Below are 25,158 nucleotides of genomic sequence, written 5' to 3' on the forward strand. Positions count from 1 at the left end.
TGGAAAGAAAGAAAGAAAGAAAGAAAGAAAGCAAATTGCATAACATGACTCCAGGAGCTGGGGATTTAAGTAAAACAACCCCCAATAAAATTGCAAGGGCTCACAACAAGGGAATGCCCTTCTCCTTTTTGCTCCTGACTGTGACAGCCTGGAGAGACAGGAGAAACATTCAGCCATGCCCAGTTCCATCTAGTACATGCCTCAGTATATGCTGTCCCACTGGGTCGACTGATTCCCAGCCAGGCTTCTTGTGGAAGCTCTCTCCCTCCCCAGCCCCCAGCCTACACAGGCCCCAATGACCAATGGGGACAGCAGCTGAAATTCTCACCTGTCCAGCTCGCTCTGGGTTTTTATGTTGGTTTTCCTCTTTGGTTTTTGTTTCATGTCAAAATTCCCCGGAGCCTCTTGGCGAGAGCGGCATGATTCCAAGGGACAGGTTTGAATTTTTTAGGCCAGCTGGCATGAAGGCAGGACCCAGCTGGATGCAGCTGGCTGAAGGTCCTTGGCAGGAGTCACGTGCTCGGTGAGCACAGCTCCTCTGGGTGACTGAGGCCCACAAGAACCAATGGGGATCGGTGGAGCTTGTGCGCCCACGTTCCTGGGTTGCTTTTGACCCTTACACCTAGGGGCTCTACCCAGTCAGGGGCTTGGGGGAACACATGACTCCAGCTCATGGGGGACAGGCACAAATCTCTTGCACGGTGAGGAAGTGCCCAGGTCTGGAGCTTGGAGCCATGGGCTGGGGTAGTTGGGCCTGGTGTTGGGAGGCAGCTCCTGAGGGTTTGGGGTGTGACACTGTGGGAGGCTTCTGCCCCCCGGAGTGAGGCCATCCCCTTGCCTGCTGCATGTGGGACCAGACAGGACACAACCCTTGTGAGAGAGGAGCTGGGGCAACGTCCCGTGGCACCTGGAAGTGCCCGGCCCAGCCACCCGCCTACATGCGCTCTCTTCAGCATCTGGGGCACTGGGTGGGCTCTTGTCACATGGCATCCTCTCCTGCCCAGATGACTTGTGTTGCATGACAGCACAGTGCAGTTGATTGGCTGGTGTCACGTGACATCACACTCTGGCAAGCCAATCCGCAGCCAGGGACAAAGAATCTGACTCAGCTGAACGCTTAGCCCTTGGCATCTGAGTCCGTGCTGCTGGTGGCTTCAGGCCTGGGGACGCTGCCTGCATCTCTCGTGGTCCATACCTATCTCCCTGGCTATTACTGAGCCAGCCAAGTAGAGCTCAGCCACACGGCGGGGCAGCCTCCTACCCAGCACCCCCTCCTGCATTGGCCCGAGTTGGCTGTTGGTCGAATGCTCAGATTGTCTCTCCACAGAGCTGGGAACAGCCCCAGGCAGGACTGAGGCAGAAATTGCTCTAAGGACAGATTCAGACCAGAAGACCCACAAAAATAGTGTTGTGGGAGCTCAAGGTTTATGAACCAGGAACGTTGCATAGGGATGATTAGCGAGTATGTTGCATTGCCTGCAGTCTTGCAAACTCCGTATTACAGCTGCTGGGCCAGCAGCAGCAACTAGCGTGCAGGCTGGTAAAGCTTTCCACCCTAACCCCTGGGCCGTACAGGCTCCTTTCTTCTCAAATGACCCCGAGGCTGAGGTGAAATTCCCAACTTTTCTCTCTTCCCACAAATTAGCTTTTTTCCTCCCTTCAATTCAGCAAACTCCCACCAGCCGGTTTTGAGCCACGAGAGGGAAAAACACCCATTTCCGACTGGAAATGACGCCTAGGCCCAGTCTCTAAAATCAAGACGATGGCAACAATTCTAGGGCAGGGGTGGCCAACCCGTGGCTCTCGAGCCACAGATGGCTCTTTTAGCCTTTAAATGTGGCTCCTCTTCAGAGCCACTTGCTGGGTGTGCTGCCCGCCTGCTCCAGTGCCATTTGGAGGGAGTTAGCAGGTATGTATTTGGCACAGAGAGGAATGGCAAGAAGGTAACAAAGTGCATACACTCGAGCGCACACAGCCCCCTTGTTTAATTCGAGGCTGTGCAGCAACACTGTGAGGAAGGCACTTACAATAGTGGGCACGCGGCGCACTGGGCAGGTCGGTACCTCCTGGCAGCGCTCACAAGCCAGTGCCAGAAGAGGGGGTGATGCAGCCTTAGGCAGTGAACTGACATGGTTGGCGTGGAGAGATGCTTCGAGCGCACTGGCAAACCCAGAGACATCACACACCAGTGAGGGCCTGGCTTCTAGCTGTGGGTACAAGGCAGTGGTCCTGCCTCGGGGTGGCTCTCAAGGTGCCTTCGAGCCAGGTGTTGCTATGAGTCCATGACGAGGATGTGGGGGTGATTCTCTGCACCTGGAGTCTTTAACTCAAGCTCGGACATTCCCTCTATGGGCCTGGCTACAGGAGTCACCTGAGGAGATCCCCCAGCCTGTGTTACGCAGGAACTACACCCTGGAGTAGCTAATGGGCACAGCCCGAGGCAGGGTCCCTGCAGGGCGCTGGTGCAGCTGTAGTAACGTTACCATTCCCGTTCTGAAGCGTGATCAGGCTCCATTTCCCTGGCCCTGGTGTAGCCGGTTCTCCGCTCTGGAGGCTGATCACACGAGTTGGACGCCCGGACCGTAACGCATTGGACCCCTCGGCAGGGAGGGAAGTGCTGGAGGGCTCACGCGCTGAGGAGACGTTGCCATGACAGGCCCTGGAGAGGAGACAAGAGGGGCCTTGCTGAGCAGTTCACAACCCCTGGCCAGCGCATATGTGTGTCAGAAAAGCCACACGCTCCATCACAACTCTTGGCCTGTGCATGGGGGGGCTATGAATAGCTGGGCCGATGACCACCGTGGGCCCCAAAGCAAGGTGCAGGGGGGCCAGCACCATGCCCGGGAAGGGGCGGGGCCTTGGGGGGAAGGGGCATGGCCGAGACAGTCAGCTCTTAGTGCTGCTCAGACAAACAGGCCGTGAGGCACGTTGTCACACCCATCACTTGAGCTTCCGGCCAGCTCCACGTAGGCTGAGCTGTGTGACTAGGGCGAGGCCCCCGGGCTGCAAAGCAGCGTCTGCTGCAGTGTGTTTGTGTGCAGCTTTCTCGTTCGCTTTGGGGGACCAGCGGTGCCACTCAGCTGTCAGTAGCCCTGGATACAGCAGGCGTGAGCACAGCCAGCGCCTCAGACGGACACAGCTTCCTGCATCGCCCCGAAGATGCCAAATGCCCATTACCTGTGCACACAATGGCCAGGGCCACCCTTCGAAGGCGTTCCCTTCGGAGAGCCACTCCCAGCTGAGGCTAGAGTTCAGGCCCATCGCAGGACACAGGCGCACCCACCGGCCACTAGCCCGGCTTGTCCGCCCCTCCCTCCGCTCCCTGGCCTGGCCAAGCCCTGAGCCAAAAGCAGCATTTTGCCCTTTGTTCTCTGAACACACTCCTCCTCTCCCGTGCAGCTCAATAGCCAGGAATTGTTCTCATTTAAAATTCCGTGGGGAAACCTCCCGCTCTCCCCAAGGACTGGTACGGTTCCTGCTCTTTTTACAGTCTGCACTGGGGAGATTCCTGAAACGCTTTTGATTAGCACAGCACAGACAGAAGTGCCGAGATGAAAGCGCTCGCTCTGCACAAGTCATCTGCTGGTTCTGCTTTGATTTCTATTGACCAGACTGCCTGTCTCCTGCCACAAACGGGCTCGCATTCCCCATCAGCTGGGGACCTTCTTCAATATCAATGAAAACAGACGCTTCCCCGAGACCTGACAGCACGGACACCCGCCCAGAACTCGACCGCCCTTTGTTCCCCCAGGCTGCACTCGCTGTGGTTTCTGCAGCTCAGCAAATTCTTTCACATGAAATTGATCCCACTGAACACTTGGAGAAGCATCCTCCTTGTCCCAGCGTCTGGCTTACTCGGTCAGGACGCCATCCCTGGGCCTGGTCTGCACTCTGGCCTCGGGCCGGACTCCCCCTCTGGATGAGTTACTACCACTGCTTCTTTGGTTTCACTTCCCCTCTGGTACGACACAGGATCATAAGAACGGCCACACTGGGTCAACGCAACAGGCCACCTCGCCCAGCTTCCCGTCTTCCAAATGTGGCCAGTGCCAGGGGCTTCAAAGGGAATGAACAGAACAGGACAATTATTGAGCCATCTGTCTCCTGTAGCCTGGTTTGTCAGAGGACTAGGGCTGTGTCTCTGACCAGGCTGCCTAACAGCTATTGCTGGCCTGACCTGAAAGCAGCATTTTGCCCACTCTTCTCCTCCCGAACACGTTTCCCCTGTGCAGCTCAACAGCCAGGAAGAGTTCGCACCCAAAACTCCCTAAGTTCCTCCGAGAACTTGCTGAATTCTTTCTTGACTCCGGCTGTAGTTTTGGCCCTCCCTACGTCCCCTGGCAAGGCATTCCACCGATCGTGCATCGTGTGACGTGCTCCCTTGCACTGGTTTTACACTCCTGCCTGTTCACTTCATTGGGAGACTCCCTGCTTCTTGAGTGATGTGAAGGAGCAAATAACACCTCCTTTGTCGCTTTCTCTGCATCATTCATCATTTTATAGATCTCTCATACCCCTCCTTAGCCAGGTCTCTTTTCCAAGCTGGACAATCCCAGCAGTTTTAGTTCCTCCTCAGACGGAAGCCAATCCAGACCCCTAATCATTTCTGGCACCTTTCTCTGCCCCTTTTCCATTTCTAATGGACCTTTTGACCAGACCTGCACAGCAAACTGCAGGGACCCTGCAACCTGGCGGGAAAGGGCAGAACAAGAACCCATGGCTGGGTGCCAGACACATGTAAATTAGACAAAAAGCCAAGTGTGTACCCAGGCGGGTGATTCAAGGCCCTTGGGAAGTGATGGATTCTCCTGCCCCGATGCCTTCAGGTCCAGACAGGAGTCTTTCCAGAAGCTTTAGCTGAACACAAATAACTGGGTTCTGTATAGAGGGACCTGCAGGAAGTCTTCCTGTTAGTTATATTAACCCTCCAAAGCTCTCGGCTCAGCAAGATAGGTCAACACTGAGCTTCCCAGCACGCTCTGCAAAGCAGGAGGTTGATGTTGTTCAGGAAACTTGGCCACAGTGTCCAAGTGTCTCCTTCCTGAGTAAAAAATAAAATTCCAGACAAAAATCGCCTCACTCAGATCTTTTGGGGGGGATCATGTTATTTCTGCGGAGGCTGAGGCTTGGGTGTGCTTGCTTGGTTTTCAGAGGAGCAGCTCATTCACACAAAGCTATTCTTAGGTGATGGGACCAACCTACGGCCTGCAGCAAGCAAGGCAGAAACAGAACTTTGGGGACAATTGGAGATGGGCCCGACTGCTGCACTGGATCCCAGCTGGTGATTCAGTTTGACCTCACGCAGCGATGGGACCATTTTCTGAGTTTGAATCTGGGTGCACCTGCAACATTCCCAGATTGGGAGTGGTTCTGGGCACGGGGCCAGGCCCATCTCCAACAGTCACAGATACCGTCAGAATCCTAAAATCAAGAGACTTGGATTGTCATCGAGTCCAGCCCCTGCCCCGAGACAGCACTAGACCATCCTCGACTGATGGTCTTGCAACCTGGTCTTAAAAACCTTCAGCGATGGCCTTCTGTGGACGCTTGGTCGAGAGTTTCACCAAAAGAAGAATTTCTCCTAATATCTAAACTACATCTCCCTTGCTTTGGAGTAAGCTCGTTATTTCTTGTGCTGCCTTCAGTGGGCATGGAAACCAACCCATCGTGCTTCCCTTTAGAACAACGCTTAACAGAAGTGCCCCCCGCCCCCGAGCCTTCTCTACCTGAGACTAAATATACCCAGTTTTTAACCTTCCCTTGCAGGTCAGGTGTGCTGCCCCGTCATCATCTTTGTTGCTCTCCTCTGGCCGGCTTGTCCCAATTTCTTAGCGTGTGGCACCCAGGATTGGCACACTACTCCAGCCAGGGCCTTGGCAGCGTCAAGTAGAACAGGACAGTGGGCCCCCCCGGGTCCTACATATCACACCCCTGCTCCTAGGCCCCAGAGCTGATCCTCGCCTTTTCCCCAGCTGAATCGCTGTGCTGACTGACGGCCCACCTGGGGTGTGCTTTTCAGCAGCGTGGTCACCGAGCTGATTATTCCCCATTTTTGTAGCCCTCTGATCGAGTTTTCTTTCCTGCCTGCCATGATTTGCACTTATCTTTACTGGGAACTTCATGTTGTTGATTTCAGGCAAATTCTCCAAGATCATTTTGAATCCCGCACCTGTTTTTCCAAGTGCTTGCAACCCCTCTCAGCTTGTTGTCATTTGTAAATTTTACACCTATACTCCCCTCTCCATGATCCGAATCATTAGTGAAAACACTGAATAGTAGCAGACCTGGGACTGACCCTACAGAATATACCCTCCTGGTTTACCATCAAACCACTGCTTGAAAGAATGTATCATGAAGTACCTTTGAAGCCTTAAAAATGATTGAATTCACAAGCCCTAGCAATGCTGTAATCACTCAGCTGTGCCTTCTCCAGGCAAGGGCTTGTCTAGGATTTAAACCCAAGACTTCTCATACGCTAAGCGAAGTCAGACCCGTAGACCATCAAGCCACCTGCAATGATTGTATGACTATGGCGTTTCAGCCAGTTGCAACCCCACCTGACAGTAATCCCCTTTAGACCACATCTCCTTAGTTTTCTTTCTTCTCCCAAGGAAAAGTTTGATTGTTAACCTGGGAACAAACAGGAGCTGCAACAGCATTATTCTAAACCTGCCTCTTACATCTGTTTGCTTTCCTGGCCAGCCACCCTATGTCAGAAGCTGCTATATTCTTATCACAACAGGCTCCACATTTATTTGCAGCTGAATACGAATGAGCCCCCAGGAAAAGGCTGGCCTTGCCACTCAGATCCTCCTTTGCTGGAGACAAGATGACTTTCTCAGCATTAGACTTCATAATTACTCTCTAGGACCTGGGCTATTGGGCCCAGAGTCCATAGGTTAAGTCATTCACTGTAACTGTCTCCTATTTAAAGTCTGTAATGCACAGCCATTGTGTTGCCCAGAATTGCTATGGGCCATCTGTCATTTTGTATTGCTGACGTGGCAGAAGCTGTCTGGGTCACAGAGTCACCAGGCACCAGAGGTAATAACTGGTTTTGTATGAAGCTGCGGCTGTGGATTATTGAAAGTAATGGAGCTGCAATACAGCCGGAATGATGACAGCTCAATCGGTCGGTGACAATTGAGCATGATTTGTACAGCCCTTAGCGTGAGAGCAGAGGGGGTAATTACCAGGCTGGTAAGACACTGGAGATGTTTGATGACAGGCATCAGGTGAGTGGAGCCCAGGCTGGGCAGCCTTCCTGGGGTAGGCGGGGAGATACCAGCCTCCTGCTGTTGGAAACCCAGGAAGATGAAATCAGAGCAGACGAGCAAGGTGCTTGCGGAGTCTCTGTCCAGTTCCCAGGCAATGGGATGACACCGTCGGGTTTGTTCCAGTCACTCCTGATGACTTTTGGCCCCGAGCCGGACTCCTGCCTCAGACTGCCGGGTTCTTTTCCATCCAGCCACCATTGCCCTGTTCCTCACGGCCGCAGGACCGCGGGCTGTCGGCTGGTGCAGCACAGCCCCTTCTTTCCACTGGTATTTGCTTCCCGTTAGTCATCGTCCTTCTCTGGAAGCGAAGTCACGAGCGTTCGGACCTGCTCGGCCCCCTCATCGTCCTCCTCTCGCGCTAAGGGCCGCAGCGCCCACAGGCCGTGAGGCGGGATTGGGATGCTGGCTCCGAAAGCAGGCCATTGAGTTCCACAGCATTGCATCCCGCAGGCAATGCCACCCAGAGCCGGTGTCCTCTGCCAAACAGAATTTGAGCCAGTGGTGACTGGTGAAAAGAATTCCAGGGCGGGGGCTGGGGGGGGCCACAGGCCAAGGCTCCCCCCACCACGTCTGCCCCTGTTCCACCCATGCCCTCACTGGCTCGCTGCGTGTGAGGCAGCAGGTGAGGAAATGCCTACAACACCATTAGCTCCACTGGTAGTTCGTAAAGCACCGATGCCTACAGCCCCGGGCTAGAAGACACCACTGCGATCATCCCGTTAAACCTCCTGCGTGACCCAGGCAGCGGCGCTGACAGCAGCTGGGGGACCTGGGGGCAAGGAGGGAGGGGGTCCAGCTCCCTGCTTCCTGGAAGGGGTGGGGCCAAGGGCAAAAGGGGAAGAGCTTACAGCAGTCAGCCCAGTCCCCCTCCCCACCGCGCGTGGCACAGCAGCATTTCAAAGGGTCCCGGCACTCCAGCCACTGTTGCTGCTACTGCAGTGGCAGCTGGAGCTCCAGGCCCCTTTGAATAGCTGGGCTTGGGGGCAACTGCCCCCTTTGCACCCCCCCACCCCCCAACTTGGCCGGCGTGAACACAGTGCTGAGAACGGCCCCCAAAACAACTCCTAGGACAGAGCTTTGGGGAAAATAGCCACTCTCTTTTTAAATATTGTCAGTGATGGAGAAGCCACAATCTCTGCCCAGTTGTACCAATGACCCTCCCTCTTAAAAGATGAGGTGCTTCCCTGGAGGTGACACTAGCGCATGTGTGGTGTCTGGTTTTTACAGAACCAGAATGAGCCCCCAGAGGAAGGGACAGACAGGCCATCACAAGTAACTGCAGCAGCATCACAGCAGACTGGCCCCAGCCAGAGACCAAATCCACTATCAGCTGGCCATGAGTGCCTTAAAAACTTAGCCTGATATACCCATGACTAATGGTCTCAGAGGAATAGCCGTGTTCATCTGTAGCGTCACAAAAAACAAGCAGTCCTGTAGCACCTTAAAGGCTAACCAATTTATTTATTAGGTAAAAGACTCATCAATTTATTACCTAATTAGGTGCCACAGGGCTGTTTGTGTTTTGTGATACACATGACTGAAATCAATGAGGCCTGGTGATGGAAAATGTTTCCCAGTCTATCAGTCACTCACACGTTATGCTACTGCAAAGTCAAAACTGTCTCCTTACAACGATTAACGTAGCTTAAAAGGTGGGGATGCAAAGAGAGCAATCAAGTGACCGTAAGTGAGATGTTGCCATGCTTGTGAGGGACGGACTAAGCTGATGAGATGCTTTCATGTCTCTCTGACCTCAATGGACTCAGAGCATGTTTAAAGTTAGGAATGTGGTTAGCTGCTTTGCTGAATTGGGGGCTAAGTTGCCAGAGAATGAAGCCAAAGCCAGGAACAGGTGGGAATTTTTTCTTTTTTATTTCTTGGTGTGTTTTTGTTTGTTTTGTTGTGTCTTGTTTTGTTTTGTTTTCCCTCAGTGGACCTGTGCAACACTGTGGAGGACACCGGATCAAAGCAACGCCAAACAAGATGCCAATTACCTCATGTGCACCCACACCACAAAAGCCCTGGATGTCTCTTCAGTCACTTTTCAGAGAGGTAGCTGTGTTAATCTGTTTCAGCAAAAACAACAAGTAGTCTAAGGACATCTTAAAAATTAACAATTTTATTTTGGCATAAGTTTTCATGAGTTGCCACTCACTTCAGAAAAAGCAAGCAGTCCTGTAGCACCTTAAAGGCTAACAGTTTTATATATTAGGTCACGAGCTTTGGTGGGTAAGACCCACTTCTTCAGATGCATGACACTGGGACACTGGGATGGAATGCTAAAAGCGTATTATAATGTTCAGTCACCAGGTGGTGCCCTGAGTCGCACATCTTGCCGGAAGGGGTAACAGCTTTACCTGGCCATGCACTGAAGTATCTAAGAGAACACACGTGTTGTCTCTCTCTCCAAGGTAGAAACTCTACGGCCAGCCCAAAGCTGGTACAAAAGCCTGACTTGCTGGTGGCGACCCTCCAATGCACCATGTACAAGGAGTGTGTGACATGGTTTCAGAAGCAAAGGTAGCCTGACTGGCGCCAGCAGAGATCAGAAATAGAAGGAACACAGCGACAAAGGTTGCGGGATCATTCTGACCAAAGGCCTACACTTGAGAGCGCCAGGGAGCGTCAGCTTTCACAGACCCTCAGAATGGACACACTGGAAGCACTTTGCAAGATTCTGCATTGCTACAAAAATCTACCAGGAAAAAACGAAGCTATCCAGGTATCATTTGTGATTTGTGCAATGGGGAAGCAGGCAGAACTATTGTTAAATCCTTTGCCCTTGCGAACAGCAATCACAAAGATGACTATGAAAGGATTCTGGTGATGTTTCCTGTGTGGTTGGTGAAAACGTGGCTTTTCCAAAGAGAATTTAACAATCTCTTGCAGGGAATCTGCTGATTCTTTCGGTATGTTGGCTGAAACCAGTGACCTTTGTGACTGCCGTACCAGAAAATACGAATGGTTAATTACTGGGTTAAGAGAATAAGAAATTATTGGGTTACAGCAGCCACAGTTAATAAATTTAATACGATACACCCCTATCCAAAAAGCGAAACAGACTGAGCAAAAAAAAAAAGGTAGGTGCAACTTGAAAAACTGGAAACTAGCACAGAAGCTGTAAAGAAATGCAGCGTGTCTGCTAAGAGTAATTATAAGAGCCAAAGAGGCACAAATCGTGGGCTAACTACTAAGCCTTCCACACCCAATGCATAAGATGTGGCAAATCTCACAGCCCGAAAGATGCACAAAATGCGTCCAGCCAAAGGTGCAATACGTAGTAAAACATGCCATTACTGAAGGAGCTACTCTCCAGCACCGTCGCCTTCTGCACGAGTGGTTTACATCCCAGCCTGCTGCAAACTAAACACTCACCTAGACAAGCCCTCACGGACAGAGAGGTGCTGTTTAAAAGCTGCTGCACAGCGGTGTCATCCTCCAGTGTTATCTGCAACCATTTCATGTTCACTCCCAGATGCCTGGTGAACATGTCACATAGCCATGTTCCTCCTATGGATCCCCGTGGAACCCCTCTAGGTCAATAACAAGTCCCTGCGGAGAAGTACTTTTGGAGACCTGTCTCCTAGCCAGTTCTTAATCCATTGGCTCTTCTAAGCACACAAAGGTTTTATTCTCATGCCCACATATGGCTTTTACAATTCACCTCTACATACCCTCCCTTGTGGTCAGCAAAGCGTTTGAGCTAGGGGATAGACGCCACCCATCGGTCTCCTTTTTACAGCGCCCATCGTCATCAGTTACCCATTTCTCCTGCTTGTTTGTTGTCAAAACCCAGTTCAGATTAATAATGGAAAGTGCCTGGTCTCATCCAGCCTGGGTGGGGGAAGGTGCATCGCCTCACCATCGCTGAGGCTGGGCCAGTTATAAATGGCACCGGAGGAATCCAAATCACACTGGGAGAAGTTAATTTGAGCTTCTGTGGGGCTGCCCACAATCATCCTCTGGTGGTGCAGTCCGCCAAGAGGAGTGTGTTCTAAGGACATAATGAGCCCAGGTTGCGTGTCCTCTCCAGCTGGGCGGTGAGACGGGAGCTCAGAGAATATCTTCTCCTAGTGGGCCATTCATCTTCGTTTAAAGTCAGACGTTCTTTGTGTACCTCACTTCCAGACTCTACTTGGAGTGACACCGCAAACGTGACAGCTTCCTGCTCAATGGGATTCTTCACTGAGGCACCTGCTGTCTCTTCTGAGGGCTGGTCTGTGCTTCAAAAGCTACTTTGATGCAGCTGGAGTCCTGCACTGATAGGAGGGGTTCTCCTGTCAGGCTGGGTAACCCACCGCTCTGTGTAGATAGGTTGCCAGAAGCTTTCTTCCATCAACCTAGCACTGCCTACGAGGGGTGTAGGGAGGCTTAACATACCCCTCAGGGCTTGTCTTTTTTACGTCTCTAATCTATGCAGTCAAATTTCTAGTTTTGACCGGGCCTGAGAAAATCTGTTTGCAGAGTGCTTAGGCAATTCAGTGGTCAGAGAAGGAGGTAATTTCTACTGTGGCTTATGCCCCAGGAGGGAAATCATGCAAAACCTTTTCTGACCGGCAAAAATACCTAAGGCAGAAAAGGCCCAGCTTCACCCTCAGATTTGCGGGACCGGAGGTCGGACAGCTTGTCTTCTAAGGTGGCCACCATTGCGCTGGACTCAGACATACTAACCCCAGACCTCACCGCACTGCTTCCACAGTCTGTAGGATTCTCGGACAGATCGTCTCCAAGTCCTGAGGGCCCCTTTACTGTGTCCTACCAGAGCTGTTTCTTCTCAGCCTGAGTACAGCTGGCACCCTAACGGTATGAAATTCAGCAGTAAAACCCAGGCTCGGTTTCAAAACTTTAATGAATCTGTGTCCCCTTTACCGGCAAAAATCATTTACTCAGCTGTTCTTGAGGAAACTGTTTTAAACTCATCTTCAAATAATTGACAATCCCTAGGCTCTAGCAGGGTAAATATTTCCAGGAAAGGATTCTAGGATCATGTCAACATGCCCTGTTTCATTATTCTTGTCTTTCTCACAAAAATGTGTGGATTAAATAGGACTCAAATCTTCTGCTAACTGTGCAGAAGTGCCAGAATATTGACTTCAAATGTAAACCAGGTGCCAAGATGAAGAGGCATTAATAATTCTGCCTAATGATAATGAATAAGTATTCACATGACATTCCCTGGAAGACAAGGAATAAATCCCCGCTGTTGGGAATGTGGTTATTTAGGGACACACAGTGGGTTCCACTGCTTGTGGGGATGATCCATCCCCGCCTTAAGGAAAGCTGGGTTCCCGCATCATTTGAGGATGAATCCAAAGTCCACTGAAGACCGCCTTGGCCTTGGAGCAGGTATTTAAGGAAGAGATTGCTAGTGCTCTGCTCCAGAGAATCACCATGTTCCATCTCCCTTTGCTGGGAGAAAATTTTGGGGAGCAGCCCTTCAGGCAGTAGGCAGGAGTCCTGGGAAGATCCCTGGGGTGGGTTTGTGTGGGATGAGGTTGTGGAGGTTCTGTTGGAGTTGTTTGGGGACGGATTCGATGACATTCATAAATTCCTGGGTGAACTGCGATGTGTTTGAGCTCTTGAGTTCTTTGTGGTAGGAGGCATCAGAGCTGTCCATTGGGTTTGTTAACGTACTCTCCTGGCTGCGAACTACAACGTCACCTCGTCTGCCGGTACGGTCACTGTAAGGAGGTTGGATTTCACGGACTAGCTGTCCTCTCGACCGTGGAGAGGTTGAAGCGGATAGGTGGATCTCACAGTCTAGTTTTTCCCGAAGCCATCAACGTAACGATCAACTGGGCAGTTTCAGCCACAGCCAAATGTCCCGTCAACTGATTCTTTTCTTTTACCACCGCTGGGGGGGTGGAGGTGGGACGTGATAGTTAAGTGTGGTGTCGTCACTGCCGTGAAAGAATTCTTTGAGGCAGAGCCAGCAAAAGAATGCTTCTAGCTCTCGACATCTTGGTGCGGTGTCAGGGTCTGTGGTGGGGCAGGAGTTCTCTCAGTGAGGGGGTACAGATAATTTAGCTGTAGTTAGGGGTGGTCTTGACAAACGGATGCGTCGGGATGTTGCGCAGCACCCACGTGGTTGGTCTTGGGGCTGTAGTTTCTCTCGGAGGTGACGCTCTGAGGGTTTGGAGTAGCTGTAGTTGGTTCCAGTTTGGGGATCTTGTTATATCCACATTATTTCTTGTACAAAAGAAATTCTGTCCCCCGCGAGACCCCAACAAGGTGCCTGGAAGCCTTTCTGGGTTCACAGTGTTACATACAAGGTTCCCAGTCCAAACAGACCTGGAGAGGGCATTTGGCCTTGTGCAAAACATAAATTATTTCTCCCAGCTGGACAGTAACTCTGTGGTACAATGGAGTGTCTGTGTAATTGCTGGGGATACTTTATGCGGGGCAAACCTCTCTCTGCCCACATGATTAACTACGGTGCTATTCCAGACACCCTTTCCAAGGGAGTCCTGCATGCAAACCTTGTTCAGACAGCACGCTGCTTAGAAAGTCCCAATTAATATGTTGGAATTCAGGCTCTGGCATCTTCAGTGCTGCTAAACAGTTCTCCCAGCTCTGATCAGGGTGGCGGTAGTACTGGATTCTACTGCACCGCCTGTAGTCACACGCTCTCACGCTCTTGAGGGGCATTTCCTAGCTCTAGTCCCTGCTCACCTGGGATTTCTCTGTGCCGGCTGGGTGAAAGGCCTCCAGATGGGCTGTTTTCCCCACTCTACAACGAGCCCCTCAGCTTGGTGTATATAAAGGGAAGGTTGTTGTGTACCAACACCCAGCAGAATTCTCAAAGCGACAGGAGCTTAAAACTGCCCCTCGAGTGTGTCTGGTAAGAGATTTCCACCCACCTAGGAGGATGTATTTGCTGTATTGAAGACTGCTTGAACTGATGAGCCAGGCTCTGTAGCAGACTCTCACCCTCTATGGGTCAGGCCAGGCCTGCCAAGGGAGGAGGGTGGTGAGGGGAACGGGGACAGCTGCCCCAGGGCCCAGCCTTTCACAGGGGCCTGGAACTCCAGCTGCAGCTTTCCCTTTGAAGTGCTGGTAGTGTCACCCCACCACTCTCCATGGCTATCACTTGATGTGCTGGAAGTACCACTCGGCCCACATACCTGCTCTCTGGGACACATCACCACCATGTCCTGCTGGGCAAGAAGCTCTGCTCTCCTCCAACAAGGGCACAGAACTGTGGTCGGAGCCTGCAGCAGAGCAACAAAGACACCAAGAGAAGCTCAGCTCTGGGAAGGCTCAGGCACAGGGACTTGACACAGCCTCCAGGTGCACAGTCCCAATGGGACCAGAGCCTCACATAATCCACCTTACTCTGCGTTAAAGTTTTGTACAAAGCAAGCTCAAAAATTGTTCAGCCCCCTTATCAACAAAAGAAGGAGAAGCACAGCTGTTGTCCCACCCCTGCCATAACTATTATTTACTATTAGATTTAATAATAAATTCTACTTTTTATATGTAATAAAATCACTTTTGTTTAAGTGGTCATAAGTGACAGCGGCCAGATCAAAGTAAGTTACTCAGCAAAATAAAACAAACATGCCAGCTAAGCCTAATATATTATTTCTCACCCTAGTTCTTATTCTTGGCAAAGTCCAGAGAAGTCCTTTCTGACCTGCATCCAAGAGTTCCCCTCCACCCCTCTCATTACAATCCTTTTGTTTTCAGGTGTTTACCTATATCTCCTTGGGGTGGGGAGGCAATTTGTAAAGACAGCTGAAGGCAATCATTGTTTATGTCCCTCTCCTTATAGAGAATTTCCCAAGGGTAGGAAGTCTTCCACAGAGGCGTCAGTGAACTGAAGAAAAAGTACAAAATTCAAGATGAGGTCAGGCATCAGGTGACCTGGACAGCCTTTACAGCAGGTCTGCAGGGACACAGTATCCCAGGGGTAGCCGTGTAAAGTCTGTAGCTTCACAATTAAACATACAAACAGACAAAAAACTAAGCAATCCTGTAGCACTTCAAAAACTAACCATTTCATTTATTAGGTAATGAGCTTTCTGATGAAATCTGATGAAGTGGGTCTTACCCACAAAAGCTCATCAGCTAATAAATAAAATTGTTAATCTTTAAGGTGCTACAAAGCCGCTTGTTTTATTGTGCAGGGGGACAGTTCTCCACTCAGCTGTCTCCGGGTAATGGGCTGTTAGCTCTGTGTCTGGCCTCTTCATTGTTATTCCTGATGGGCTGGAAAGAGGCTCTTCTCAACATGAACATATTGATAATCAATCTGCAGCCACTACTCCTAATTTCAGATATAAGAATGGTTTATGCATACAAATATAATATGCACATTCAGTGAGTTATAAGCAATCCAATGATAGGTCACATGCATATTTTGCATAAAGCATATTTGTGCTAGGCATATTCATAAGTATATTTTCTTAGAGAATATGACGTGCAGATGCAACATCACATATATGTTGTGTCGTAGATTCCAAAGCCCAGCAGGGGAGGGTGGGCTTCAGATAAAACATGGCCAGACACCGCTGGGAGAGTTGCGTGGATTTACGAAGGTGGAGAATGAGGGGCAGCTGCTGCAGTGAGGGGCTACGTGTAGTCGGGTTATTGTGTGCACTGCTTTTATTGTTGTGACTACTTGTGTTGATTTGTGTCAGGGGATGGTCTGTGCTGGGACACTTGGGTTGAATTGCACAGGCAGCAGTTGAACAGTAACAGAGAGATAGCTGTGTTAGTCTATATTCTATCAAAACAAAAAAGCAGTCCAGTAGCACTTTAACAAAATAATTTATTAGGTGATGAGCTTTCGTGGAACAGACCCACTTCATCAGACCCTAGCCATACCAGAACAGACTAGCAGTTGGAAATACTGGTGTGGCTGTTGCACCACTCCATATACCCCATGGACAGCTGCCCTCATACAACCAATGCAACTATTGCATTCAGACTGGGTGTGGCGTGAGGGTTGCTGGGTTACAACGGTTAGGCCTCTTGGGCTGGCACAGACACATGGCCCCACTCTGGATCTGGCCCCACTGCTGAGATGCTGCTGGGGCTGCGGACAAAGTGGCCAAGCTGGCACACTGTGTTTGCATGTCACATTCACTCCAGAAGATCCCACGTTAAACTACCATATTCTGCTCTGTTCTCAAAGATCTCTTGACATTTGAAAAAGCTCAGAAAAGTGCAACAAAAATGGGTAGGGGGTGTGGAATGGCTGCCTGGCGAGAAGAGATTACAGAGATTGGGACTTTCCAGCTTAGAAAAGAGGAGACAAAGCGGGGAGATGATAGTGCTCAAAACAATCTTGACTGGTGTTGAGAAAGTAAGCAAGGAGAAAATTATTTACCAGTTCCCATAAAATAAGAATTAGGGGTCACCGAATGAAATTAACAGGGAGCGGGCTTAAAACCAACAAAAGGAAGTATTTCTTGAAACAACGTACAGTTAACCTGCGGCACTCCTTGCCGGAGGATGTTGTGAAGACCAGGGCTCAAGGAAGAGGTAGGTAAATTTCTGAAAGATAGGTCTGTCAGTGGCTATTAGCCAGGATGGGTAGGAATGGTGAGCATGGCCTCTGTTTGTCAGGAGCTCAGAATAGGTGCTGGGGGATGGATCACTTGAGGATTCCCTGTTCTTTTCAGTTCCTCTGTGGCACGTGGCATTGGCCACTGTCGGAAGACAGGACACTGGGCTAGATGGACCTTTGGTCTGACCCAGTGAGGCCGTTCTTATATTCTAACCTCAAACACCTGCAAGGGATTAAGCTACAGGAAACTGAAGCCACTTTGCTCCTGAAGATGAGCACCCACACTTGAGTTCACAACATAACAGTCCCGATTCCAGCTGTACCACAACTACCCCCGTTCAGACAAGTGCTCCTGAGGAGGGAGGCGATTGCCACCCGGCCCTGTATCAGTTGTGCATCCCTGGAATTTCAGCTGCAGTTCACTGAGCCCACGTTGTAGCCCTGCATGCCTGAACGTCTCGCGTATCCTGCTCCAGGGGCTCCCTGACAAAGCAAACTTGCCTCTGCCCCCGTGGCACTGATGGAGCTGAGAGAGAGCGCGAGAGCGAGAGAGCCCATCAGACTTACACTCGAGAGAATTAAAACAAAATGCGCTGGCTGGAAAGGCGGTAACTGGTTCTCTTGCTAGCTATAAACGTCTCATCATTTATTCCATCCCACTCTAACTGGCTTTGAGTGGTAACGAGTTCCACAGGCCAGCCGTGCAACCTGTGAAACAGCATTTCCGGTGAGCCGCTGGAAATATGCCACCTGTCTTTGGAGTGCCCCCTCACGCCCCTTTCCGAAGCAGGGGTTAAATGGAGCGGCCTCATCTCTTCACAGACAGTTTATATGACAATAGTTATGTTCCGAACTGCAGTCGACAGGTCCAATCCGGGAACAGTCGAAAAGGGATCCAAAAGGATGCAGTGTTGCCAGGACGACGTCAGAAATTAGCAGCTGGTAAACGTCCATTATTTTTTCAGGGCCAAGTTGTTAAAACTGCTGTGGCACCTGCTCAGACCAGCTGTGAATATGGGTCCTTGTTTTGCTGCACTCCGTCTGCACTGTGAAACAGAGGGCTGAGAGCTGCCTGAGTCTGGGTGCATCCCTGGGGGGAGAGCATAGGGGAGGACTCAGCTGGCCCGCTGTGGCGAGCAGACAGCTTTACCACGTCATTCAGCAACTGTGTCCCCCTCCATGCTTCAGGCACGGTCAATGCTTGGAGACACCAGTGGCAGGGAAAGGGCAGGAGCCAGTCCCAGAGGGCTGCAGAGCAGTCGGACAGAGCACTTAGCAGAGTACAAGGACAGACAGACAGATCCCCTGCACCCCAGCTGGATCGGCCAGCGCAGGCTGCCAGGTCAGGGGGAGCCAAACACTTAGGGTAAGAGGGAGCCAAATCCTAGCAAAGCCAGGCAGCGCCCGCTCCTGCAGGGCTGGGGGCCCATACGGCTCTGAGCCAGGCTGGGAACAGGAGATAAAGTATCACTACAGGCCTCCCACAAACCAAACTCTGAGACAGCCTAGTGTCCAGCCCTGCCCCCCAGCCCACAGGGACCCCACAAATACACCTGGCCTTCAGCCTGTACATACTCACGCCCATGAACCAAGGCTTCATTTGTATCAGGGCTGAGCCCCGGTACCTCTAACCTTGGCAGTTCAGGGCCCAGCACCTCCAGACCTGGCAGCTCATAGCTTGGCGCTGCTGGGCCTGGTAGTTCAGAGCCCCAGCAGCTCTGTGCCTGGCAGTTTGGAGCCCGGCACCTCCAGGCGTGGCAGTGTAGAGCCCCGGCACTTCTGTGCCTGGCAGTAATACTTCCTAGCCTGCCAGGCCCTGCGGGAGCTAAGTGTGTAAGAGCTCTTGCTGGAGGTCTCATCGCTGGGCTGCATGGACCGCTGCAGGTTTTAGCTTTGTGACAGGAATTGCTGGAGGGTGGCTGGCGGTTCCGGGCTGCAGTTTAAGCCAGTCTTGCGGGAGCAGCTGAGCGACTTTCTGCAAACGTTGACAAGGAAAACCCAAAATAACGCAAGGTAACACAGGCTCAGTCTGCGTGGGCAGTTCTCCAACACCCCTCCATCGCAATGGAATCCACTGTACGCTCCCTCACGGAATCCTTTCCCTGTGTCGCAGGGAAGCCCAGAGCAGAACGGTGTCTCAAGCGCTCCTACATCCAAATGAGTCAGTACAGAGCAGGACATGGCCTGTGGCCAGAGAACCTCGTGGGGAACCACCCGGGCAGAGCTGAGCAACAAATACAATTTCCAGCTACCTGTCAGGTAGGGCGAGTCACGGTTCCCACTCATGCAGCGTGTTAGCGCTGGGGTTGAAGCCAGAGCAGCTGCTCTAATGGCTAAGCGCCCCCATAGAGACAGGGCCTCATGTCTGGCCAGCACCACACTAGAGGGGACTCTCTAGGGCAGCGGTTCCCAACCTTTGCGAGACACTGAATTGTCAGAATGGGTCACTGAGACTTTGTGACCCAAGGCAAAACTGGAGGAGGGGGGAGATTCTCCCCCTGGGAAATTTTTTTTTTATAAATCTCGACACACCGCCCCCCCAGGCTTAAACCCCTCGCAGCCCCAAAATGCCCCCCACCTAACTCCCATGAGTATGACTACTACCCCCCAACCTCCGCTGCTCCTTCACCGGACTGCCACCGCCTCCCCCGGGCAGCTCCCTCCGGCCCTCCTACGCCCTGCTCCCACCTGCAGCACAGGCAGTTCCTTGCCCCGCTGCACTGAAATGGGTCTCACTTTAATTGGTTTTACAGCCGGATCCCTCCCGCTGGCCATTAAATCAATTAATTTGAGTTCCATTTCAGCATGGCAGGGCAGGGACTGGGAGCTGGGGGAGGGAGCGAGGGCAGCAGGAGGCGCTGCAAATGGCTCCTTGAAGCGCTGCATGTGGCTCAGAGCCACCCATTTGGCAACCCTTCGAAAATCTAATTCTGACCCATAGGCTGGGAATCCCTGCTCTAGAGCCAGGCACTGGCAAAAGGAGGGATTATGCTGTCAGGACAAAAATATGCTTTAAATCCACCATGGATATATGACAAGCAAGCTGTGTTCTGACCCAGAGGCCATCGCTATGAATGAACTCTTGCACAAGGACAGTGCCTTTCTGAGATTCATGCCATCTGGAAGAGCGGTGGCATTGCAAGATCAGCACAGAAATTGGGTTTTAGACCCACACCAGAGCCCAAATTCATCTAGAAATTCCAACCCAACAAACCGCCAGGATCGGGAAAGCAACAGCTGCATTCAAGAGTCTTCGTCCCATATGGAAAGCACAAAAAATATCTGCTAAGACGAAACTCTAGATCTTCAACACAAATGTGAAGCGTGCACTCTTGTATGGATCTGAGACCTGGCGTACTAGAGAGTCTTCAAATCACAAGCTATAGACATTCGTAAACAGATGCCTGAGGTACGTCCTTCACGCCAAATGACAAGATTTGGTCACAAAGGAGGAGGTTTGGAACACAGCAGGACCAGAACGACTTGATGTTCAAATCAAGAGAAGAAAGTGGGGATGGTGAGGCCACATGCTCAGAAAACCATTGTTCAGTAGAGTCCTTCAAGCTCTCACAGGGAACCCGCAAGGAAAACGCAAAAGAGGAAGATCTTGGACAATGTGGAGCAGATCTAATGAGACCGAAGGCCAACAACTGGGGTACTCCTGGGGCCAGCAAGGAGTTTGGTCCCAAGACAGAGTGAAGTGGAGGAGACTTATAGATGACCTACGCTCCACATGGAGCACAAGGGTTTAAGCAAGTAAGTAAGTAAGTACACCCCAATTTCCCTGCCCAGCAGTGTTCCCTGTAAGCTGTGCATTTAGGCAGGTGCCCAAGAGAGATTCGGGTGCCGCCCAGCTGATTAGCAGAGCACCCACAGCTGCCCACAGTGGGCAGCATGAATGTCTATTGGTGGTGCACATCTGCACATTTGCCAGTGGACATAATAAAATTTATTCCACCCATGGATGACAAAAATTAGAGGGAACACCACCACCCTAACTCCAGAAGGCGCGCGGCCCATGCCCGGCTCAGGGTGCTGGGTTGCCCTCACTTTGTTCCTAAGCACGGCCAGACGTTGGGCCCCCCCAACTCTTCAGAAGTGAAGAGACTGGGCTGTTGCCTGTGAGGCAAACTGGGGCCACCGAGCGACTCCTTTGGAGAGAGACTGCGCTGCGGAAGCGGCTGCTGTGCCTCTCGCCCGAGAAGGGCTGCCGTTCTCTGCGGAAGTTGTTTGTCGGCTTTAAATAGGTCACATGGCTAGAACCAGAATTATGCAAATTGCCCTGTCTGCGATCTGCCCAGGGGGCTAAATGCGGCAATTAATAAATGTACTTTTAATGCTTTCAGCAACAATACTGCGACTATTCCTCCCCAGCGTACAGGAACTAACTCGCCTTTCACTCAGCTGAGCTATTTGCACAAGAACCCAGGCCCCTTCACTGCATGGATTTATTATCTGCCAGATAACTCCAGGCGTTCTGGTAAACAAAGTAAGCTTTTAGCGCGAATCAGGGCATGTTCCCCCCAGGGAGCTAGAGCATCATTTCAGCTAATTTCTTCCTCATGCACTTCCCAGCTTCCTGGAGGACTGAAGTTTTTCATTTCATTAAAATAAACAGACAGAAAAGAAAACACAATGAGCCCAGCCCCGCTTCCATGGAACAACCTCGGAGTCGCGGATTTCAGCGAGCCTGGGATCCAGCCCAGGGAGGCTCTCGCCTGCTGCTCTTCTTCCAGGGAAGCAGGATCTGGGTAGCAAGATATTGGGGTCAAGACGCATTGGGCAAATCCAAGAGGCACCGGGAGCCCCCAGGGCTAGAAACGGGACCATTCAAAGGGTCCATTACTTTTGCCAGGGGCCGGGGGAATCATATTTCCCGTTCCCCTTTTGTTGCCAAGTTTCCTGTCTGTCTGCACGGGGAAACTGTCTTCCTGGTTCACTGTCTGTACACACAGAGACACTATCCTGAAACACAACCACACACTTCCCTGTATGCCCTCCTGACCAGTGTTCCCTCTAATTTTTTTCCATCTGTGGGTGGAATACATTTTGTTATGTGCACCAATGCATGTGTGGGTGTGTACCACCCATACAAACACAGGCTGCTGGCTCCGGGTGCTGTGGGTGCTCTGCTAATCAGCTGGGCAGCACCCGCATCTCTCCTGCACGGCCACCCAACTATTCAGCTTACAGGGAACACGGCTCAGGGTCCATGTTTCACAGCCATAACCCCATGCCCATCATACCCTCGAAAGTTCTCTTTCTATGTTGCAGGCCGGCCTCTGCCCCGGAGCCCAAAGCTCAGAAGGTCTGCTATTCGCTCAGCCAGCCAGGCAGACACCCTGGGCACTTTCCAAGAAGGATGAAATGCCTGCAAAAGGGAATAGCATCTACAAGGACAACATCTCTCCTCTGAGAGCTTCTTTCTTTGTCCTAAAAGCTATATTCCTCCCAGCTCTTACAAGGGTTCCATGTTAGACCAGCCGGCATGTCCTCCCAAATCCCCCCTTTCAAAGAACACAGAGCAGAACTCTGAGCAATAATAAATGAGAGCAGAGCCTCATTTTTATCGTGACTACTGAGGACTGAGGCACAGCCAGGAGAGAAAGCTGAATGATTCAGACATACACGGAGCAGCAGGCCTGAGCCACCTGCATCCTCGGGCATTAATGGGATCTGCCACTGAGCACACTTATAACCAGTGCCCTTTTTGTTAAAAAAAGAAGAAAAAAAACAGGAGCTGGTACTCAGCCAACTCCCTGCCCCCTCCCCACAGCCAGTCGCATAGCTGGGGCTGCCGAGGTGCTGGTACTCGGTACTGGCAAGTACCTGCACAGAAAAAGTACGGCTTATAATTAAACTCTGGAGAAGGGTGGAAGGAAGGAAGGGTTGATGGAAGGGTTAATTTTCATAATAGGGAAGAATGGATTGGAAGACCCTGCTCCTAATTTTGCTCTAAGCAATGGGGCCAACAGCCACCACAGGCCCTGGGGAAAGGTGGGGGCAAGCTCTGTGCCTCCAGAAGGGGCAGAGCCAAGAGTAGAAGGGGCGGAGCTTAGGGCACTCAGCCCTTAGCGCCGCTCAGACTGCGGTGGTGCCCCCCCCCGCCCATCAGAGTCATGCAGAGCAGCGCTGTGGTGGCATTTCAACGGGGCGCGGAGCTCCAGCCGCCGCTGCACCTGAAGTAGAAATTCAACCCCCCCTTTGCCCCCGCCCCCCCATCGGCAGGCCTGGCCCCAAGGAAACAAGCGTTAATGCTGTTCTTAGTCTCAGACATTGAGGCCAGAAGGGTCTGGCCCCTTACAATTCACAGGCCATGGAGCCGCACAACCTTCTACTGGTATAGACTCCTTGCTGAAGTCTTGATTTGAAAAGACTTACCTCAAGTAAAATTATGTAGGAAAGCAGCTTTTGAAGAGGCCTACGTGCACTCCTTGAGAGGTCTTCCACTGCTCAGCTCATCGTTCTCCCAGCGTTTTTAACTTCTTGCCATAGTCAGCGAACATGCCAATTACGTAATGAAACAATGGCACGAAAATAGTTAATGCAGAAAAAAAGGAAGTGCCTCCAGCTCTAAATACCTCAGCTCTCTTGGTATGTAAAGATGACCATAAAATCCTCCTGGATCTGGTTAAGGCAATTTTCACAATTCTTTCCTCAGATTAAATAATTCTGTTTTGTTTCATGGTTAGCTGACAGGAAAAATAGGCTCCCAAATGGCAGTGTGGTTTTTAGAATGATTTGTTTCTTAAAGCATTAAAAAAACTGTTGCCATTAATCCTTGAAATATTTCCATAACAATCAAACTTCCTGTCCATTATTTTGTCGTTTAAGTAATTTATGTTGCATACTTAAAGGTCTCGTGTTCCAAAACACTGACACTGGTTAAAACGAAAGCTAAACTAACTCAGAATGTTACAGCTTTTCTATTTTGACTTCAGTAATGCTGTAACACAAAGTTAGGAAAAGCCAAAGGGAACTATGGCTCTTGTGGATGTTCATCTATATCCCAACTTTGCCGTGTTACCTAGAATCTAGCGGAACAACCCCTTTAGGGGCATCATTTTTCTGATGTCCTAAAAAATCTAATTCTGTGTCAAACCAGGATAACCACCCAATGGATTGCTAGCATGTCTCTTCTGCTTTCCCTCATGATGCACTCGCATAGAGAGAACTTGCTTCAGTCGCGAGTGGATGAGGAAAGAAGTTATGAGAGTCCCTCATCAAAAACAGAATCTTCCAGCTCACTCCCATCCAGCAGTTGAAATGAGAGACACATTTACACATGCAGAGCTTATCAAAAGTGGGGTGTACAGCCCAGAACCTCATGGGGATTTGGTACCTATTGATGGCTACGGGCATTAGGCACTCACCCTTTTGAGGACCTGGACCTCGAGGCTTAATTCAGCAAAGCACGTAGACCCAGCTCCACAAGAGCCAGCTGGCTCTGGGGCAAGGTGGGAGGGGCAGCCTGCCTCTGAGCCCCCAGAAGGGGCAAGGCTCAGGGCAGAAAAGGAGTGGCCTCGGGGAGTCAGCCCTTAGCGCCACTCAGACTGTGGTACTGGCTCCTCCCCCCTCAGAGCCGTCAGAGCTCGTGCCATTGCTCCTTTGGCAGTGACAGCAGCTGGAGCTCCAGGCTCCTGGGAAACGCTGGGACAACTGCCCCACCCCATTAGCAGGCCTGGTAGACCCCTTAGGTGCCCAATACTATTGTAGGTGCCAAAGTCAAACACCGGCCACCACCGAGCGCCACAAAACACCTGCTCGGCCTGTACCCCTGGCGGTACGGGGAGTGAAGCAAATGCTGATCAAGCCCCGATCCCCCCGCTTTGATATGGATATGGCGGCGCTTTGAGGGGTGGGGGCTCAAGGGGGCAAGCTAAAGTCTGAGTGCGGCCGCAGCTATGTGAGAGGCTGGCTGCCCTGGCCACCGAGAATCTGCGACGGGGACATACTCAGGGTCCCTCCTGCTGCCACGTGTACACTATGTGTTTCGGTCACTTGCTCGGTCAGTTGGAATGAGTGTGTCTCCTCCAACTGGAAGTTACAGCCCAGCTCTAGAGCTCCTAGAAACAGCACGAGCATCACCCCTCAGACTTCAGTAAAGCTCCTCACGGGGGCCCATTTGCTCCACAGCCTTTGCTTTAAGCGCCACCACTGAATAGTCCGACACGCCTCCAGTGCTGCAACTGGAGCTCCCAACACACGGACCTAAGGCCAATTTCCCAGCGGTGTTGGGTAGGAGGATACGCTTCATTTCCCTCAGCCACTGCCACCTGGCAGCAGGTTTGCAAGTCCTAACTATCCCTGGACCAGGCCCCTGAGGAGAATGTTGTTACGCACCCATGTCAGTTGCTGTCTCTCTCT

At 51.4% G+C, this 25,158-nt stretch overlaps 1 protein-coding gene across 1 annotated transcript in view; it reads right to left on the reverse strand.

Moving 5' to 3' along the window:
* Positions 1-2,624: 2,624 nt before the first annotated feature.
* LOC142015977 (uncharacterized) overlaps positions 2,625-25,158 on the reverse strand; it is a 138,945-nt gene continuing 116,411 nt past the window's right edge. Inside the window, exon 3 of the mRNA XM_074999979.1 lies at positions 2,625-2,659. The gene's annotated coding sequence lies outside the window, so the exon portion shown is untranslated. The remainder of the gene's footprint in view (positions 2,660-25,158) is intronic.

The sequence above is a fragment of the Carettochelys insculpta genome, chromosome 7, assembly GCF_033958435.1.
Source record: "Carettochelys insculpta isolate YL-2023 chromosome 7, ASM3395843v1, whole genome shotgun sequence".
In the NCBI taxonomy this organism is placed as follows: domain Eukaryota; kingdom Metazoa; phylum Chordata; order Testudines; family Carettochelyidae; genus Carettochelys; species Carettochelys insculpta.